We start from the raw sequence: 6278 nt of genomic DNA on the forward strand, positions 1-6278 counted from the left end.
TTAAGAGATAAAAGACTAAGATGGTAGGTGTTTTTGATAGTAGCTGTCTATTTAGAGATCTCATTGTTTATAAGTTTTTTTTCTCAAAGTTTAAAAGAAAATCTTCATGTTATAGCGTATATTTAAAAAGGGGAAAGGCATATTCATTATTAAATTAATAACTTAATAATTAGGCTGGGAATTTTTATTATATTTAATGTCAATTTATAATTAAAAATAGTTTTTCGAATCTCGCTGTTTAATACAACTCTACATACATACATAACATTCTCTACTATTTAGGCTAGTTCGTATACAAATACTGATGCATTTGGATACTCGATTACTTAGTTGTTATAATGTATCATTGTCAGTTATGATATAAAATAAATATCGATTATCGAAAAAAAAAATGTTTTGTCTCATTTACTCTATCCTTGGCTTTATACGTTTTTTATTATCATAAGGTGGCAAACCAGCGAGCGGCCACTTGAAATCGCTGAAATAGCGAAGTGACCGTTGCCCATGGACATACACAATTGCATATGCGTTGCCTACCTTTAATCGACGGAGGAGAACAGAAAGAAAATATTTTCTCTTTCCATGCATCCTCTCATCCGGAAAGTCCACTTCCACTTCCCATCCTTTCCTTTTAAGAAAAAGGGTTGCAGCTTGCTAGTATTTATTAGATCTGTTACACACTAGTGAATTAAGAAAAGAAATGTAGAGTTTACTTCGCATTTGATCCTGTTTCTTAGTATACGTCTAGCAGTTAAATAATTCGCTGTAAACCAAATCATATTATTATTAAATTTTGGTTGACTTTCGGGGTAGTATGCTAGAAGACTTGTCATGGAAGAAACCTAATCCCGATAATATCACAACTATATTGTACAGAGCACAAAAAAAGACTAACCTAACGACATAAAGTAATATAACAAAGCTTTGTTGATCATTGTATAATATAAACGAGAAATCACACGGAGACGTGAGGATTCAGTCAGTAAGGTTTTTCATATTTGATAGTGTTTTGCTGAAAGATATATTTTTAAGCGGCATACCTATTTATAAACAAGTGCGATAAAATTGTGATAGATTACTAGCTGTTGCCCGCGACTCCGTCCGCTTGTGACACTAGAATTTTATTTATAAGATTTTCCCTGTCTACCCTGATTTAATAAATATGACAGGTTAAATCTTAGAATAATTATAAATGCGAATGTTTAAATGGATAAATCGATGGGTGGATGTTTGTTTGAAAGTATCTTCAGAACAGCGGAATGGATCTCAATATAATCTGGGATGCATAACAAACACAGTCTGAAAGAACACATAGGCTTAAATATGGTTTTTTTCTTAATACCGCGCGAACGGAGTCGCGACCGACAGCTAGTATACCCATAAACTGATTAAATCAATATAGGCCTATAATGGGGAAGGTGAGGGTTCTTATATTATCTTATTAAACAGGATTATATACAATATTGCTCCATTACTTCATAAAACCGATTTTATGTCAAACTATTAATCCTATAGTCAAGTTATTCTAAGATTAATAGGTTTAAGGTTTCATGTCGCATAGAACATAACTTTTCTAATAAGGTGTTATAAATATTTTGTAATAGTAGGAGCCGATGTACACGGACAGCTTTAAACAGTTGGTAGTGGCACTTTCAAGTGATACCAATGTTGTCGTCCACGTCGTCGTGTCCGTGTACGCCAACCCCTACTGTTTCATACAACTCTGGTCAATATCAAGACACTAATCTACGTTTACAATATGAGTATATATCAATATATATTAAAAAATATATCATTTTTCGTACACGTGGTGAAATTGCGTAGCTAATGACGAAATAAAATGTTTGTATCACCGTCTCTCTTCTCAAGGCCGCGTTTATTCCGGGTAAACTCCGTAACGGCTGGACAGATTTTGACTGGACTTTGACGGGAAGGTAGCTGATTAACTCCGGCATATTATAGCTACTTTTCTTTAATTCTGCGCTTACGTAGTCGCAGGCGACCGCTAGTCTACAGCATAATTAATTGCCGTCAACAACAACATTGACCACAAAGCACAAAGACATGTTTGACATAAAGGTAATATGATTTGTAATAATACTGTTTACAAATCACATCTGTCACAAACATCGTCTTTCTCAGAATTAGTCCAAGCGGTTACCAATAAATACCCCTAAGGATAACACATGTTTCCAAACACACCATTTCACCCAAAAAATAAACACCCTTTGTAATTAATGGCAAAAGATTTTACATCAATAAAGCTGATAGAGCGCCGGTGGCTCAGGGGTCAAGCACTTGACTTGCAATGTACACGTCCTGGGTACGAATCCCGCTATGTACCAATGTGTTTTTTCGATTTCTGATTTACAAGTGTACATTTATCCGACGCTCTTACGGTGAAGGAAAACATCGTGATGCATCCTGCACATATCTGAGAAGAAATTCAAAGATACGTGTGAAGTCAACCAACCTGCACTTGGCCAGCGTGGTTGACTATGGCCTAATCACCCTTAACTTAGGGTAGGCTCCGAGACCCTCAGTGGGTACAGGAACAGTATAGTCAGCCGATGATGATGAAAGCTGATAGTAATTTCTATTTCTGTTAACTCCAATATAGAACTTGGGATAAACAGAATTATAGTAATTGATCAATCTTTAATATATCAGACACGTAGTATTAGGGACGGAAATGATCGACTTCAGTCTTAATTAGTGTACCCGACTGTGACGCAGTAGGTAGCGTTGACATGAACATGTGGCGCTAGACTTTCGACGTATTAGGTACGGTCAGCGCATCGAATGTGTTAAGCGTTTGATGAAAACGAATCGGTTAATTGGCTATACGTAAAGCGAGTAATAAGCTTTATTTTATATAAAATTAGTGTTATATACTTATTTAGCAAGTGTTTACTTTTTTCTTACATAAGTACTTAGTTGATACAACTCCAATAATAAATAAGTCTGTGTTTATTTACAAAGTTAACTCACTTGTATAAATATTTAAACGTACAATAAATATTAAATAAATATAGAATCCGATATTTAATACACAGTAAGATAACATATATATAAGTTTTGGTTAAAATTTTGTTGGTTTAGGGACAGATAAATAAAGATAAATACACATATTATATTTATCATTCTTCAGAAAAACTCCAAACAAATCGTTAACTTCGACATTTGTGAAATATTGGGGACCCTTAATTAATATTCAGTACTAAATCGTAAATTTATTTCATAAAGTTACAGACGGGTAGACAAAAAAGTTACACTGAGATAAAATATAAATAAGTAATTACTCACCCTAGCAATGTACAATCGGGCGAAACTTGAACTAAACCACATTAAATCCAACAGCCGTTTGTTCCTTTCGTAAGCATTATGACTTAGATGCTGAACAATAACCAATAGAACGCAATTTTCTAATGTGACTGTACGAAAAAAATTCAGCTAGTGGTACACGACTAATCGCTTTTTTTTACTATTATGCCGTCGTTTTCGCAACTCGCTTAAGGAACACGGCAATTTTTCTATAAAAGGCAACACTACGAAACTTCACTGTTGATATGTTAGTACTTAAAAAAATCTTATAATTTCTCCATTTAAGCAAATTCTCATACCTTTTGTATCATCATCATAAATATCAATAACAATAATTGTTTCTTTTTAGTAAAGAAAACATCTAAAAATTAGCATTTTTTAAAAGTCGTTAACTGTAACTGATAATTTATTATATTTTTTTTTAATTAACTAAAAATAAAAAAATAAAAAAAACTAAAATATATCTTGAATATGGCAACACTACTTGTATTTGTGACTGTCAATTTAAAAACGTTTTCAAATCCTAAATAGCTAATTCGATACTTGCACAAAAGTGTTACAGAAAACAATAATTGCCCAATTTTTTTTTCGTTTTTGTTGATATTTGTAAAGTGTTATTATAATTTAAAATAATGTTGATTTTCTTATAAAATGTTGTTAGTGTTGTTTAAATTATGCATTATAAAGTTTTGTAATGACGTCAAAACCAAACCTACAAAAATAATGTAAGTATAAGTTCCATTTTCAAAATATCTAAAAATAAAACTCATTTAAACTTCTTATTTTAAAAAGAATTTTGCACAGATTAAAAACATAAAAAGTATAATTTAAAACATATTTTTAAAACTTACTATAAAGCTTAAATAAGCCAGAACATTGTGTTGAAATTTTTAAAGGAAAATAGACTTTCTTGAAATGAAAAAAAGAATAATAGGTGAATATAAAAGTTTATTTCGTATTATTTGCACGTTTTTCTGTTTACCTACAGGTTTAAATATATGCAACATTATTTTTAAAATGATGGCCTAATTTAACTTTATATATTTTAGTCATAATATGTTACACCGTAGTTTTCACGAGTTATGAATGCATTCGTATCCAGCCAATTTCAATTTCCAGTCAATCCTTTTTAAATTCGTTAGAAAATATTGAATGTTCTTGGATTTTTTACATGAAATTGAAATGCAATCTCTTTAACTGTCGTCAGAAACCTCACGTAACCACTTACGTATATAGAAAATACAAGCTGTCGCCCGCGAGTCTGTCCACTCGGAATTGAGAAATCTTAATTAGTAGCCTATGTGTTCTTCTAGGTTATGTTCTATATTCATGGAAAATTTCAGAGAGATCCATGCGGGTGATACTATTATAATAAATATCCATACATCCAAATGTTAGCATTTTTTTTATATCGTAAGGTTGCAAACGAGCGAGCGGCCTCCTGAAATCGCTGAAATAACGAAGTGACCGTTGCCCATAGACATACGCAATTGTATATACGTTGCCTACCTTTAATAGACGGAGGAGAGCATGCACAGAAAGAAAATATCTTCCCTTCCCATGCATCCTCTCAAGCATTTTTAATATTAGTAAAATTGTTAAAAATAAATTGACATTTCACGTTATATCATTCCACATAACGACTTAATAGTTTTTATAAAGTGGATACCGCTATGTACTATTTTATTTCACTATTATTATATTATATATAAATTATCTGATACGTTGTAACGAATCAATAATAATTAGTAGTTTTATATTGATTCGATGTGTGCTCGGTTTTAATAACGCTGTATATTTTAATTACGTACGTTAACTAGTAAAAACGGAAATGTCAGGATTTAAATAAAATATTAATTAAAACCGAGTTAATCCGTTAAACTGCTTTCGTTGCCGGAGCTATTATTATTAAATCCGGATTTTTAACAGCGCTATCTTTCTCTTTTCTAGATTTCACACATTTATAACCTTCGCATTTAAAGACATTCAATTACCAATTATGAAATAAATTACATTCATAAAAATTAATTAAAAAGAAATTAATAAACTGATTATAATATTGTACCCAATAATTAACTATATCTTTAATTAGTTGTCGCCCGCGACTCCGTCCGCGCGGAATTATAGAAACTTAATAGCCTATGTGTTCTTCTAGACTATGTTCTACATCTTTGCCAAATTTCATCAAGATCCGTTGACCCGTTCCGGAGATACCTAGTAACAAACATTCAAACTTTCGCATTTACAATATTAGTATAATAAGATGATAAAAGCATTTCTAAAATTAGACTAGACGACTAGAGTGTGTTTTGCGTAGTTGATAAATTTATTTATATACTGTACATGGGTTATGGATGAATATTTTGACTGTTTCCTAATAATTCAATAACTGGAATGAATACAAAGTCAAGTCACGATCGCTTTCACTAAGTGTCAATTACCTGTGACTATGGAAGGCACTTAAAAGGCTTTGTAGAGTTATCGAGCATAAATTAACTTGCAAACAGCCAGCTTTACATACTTGCTATGTTCAAAAATATCACGTTTTTTTTTAAATCGTAAACGTCATTTCTTTACTGAAATACTGGCCGTTTTTATAGTTGGCCAGTTATATTTATTTTTAATTAAAGTAATATAGGAATAGTAAGATCAAAGTTTATAGGTCTTTATAATGTTTATTATAGCTTAAGATAAATGATGGTGTTAATAAATGTCGCACAATATGATCCTATAACACGTGTTAATAGATTTGTTTTGATGAAGGCGCTTATTATTAACTAGCTGCCGCCCGCTACTCCGTCCGCGCGGAATTAAAAAATGGGTCTTGACAGACAGACGGACGGACAACAAGTTCCGTTTTTTTTCCTTTCGAAGTACGGAACCCTAACAAGGAAAATTAGTAGCCTATGTTTTCTTCCAGACTATATCGTACAGCTATGACAAACTTTAGCGAG

This window comes from Papilio xuthus, unplaced genomic scaffold (assembly GCF_000836235.2).
Source record: "Papilio xuthus unplaced genomic scaffold, Pxut_1.1 DF826945.1, whole genome shotgun sequence".
NCBI classification, from domain to species: domain Eukaryota; kingdom Metazoa; phylum Arthropoda; class Insecta; order Lepidoptera; family Papilionidae; genus Papilio; species Papilio xuthus.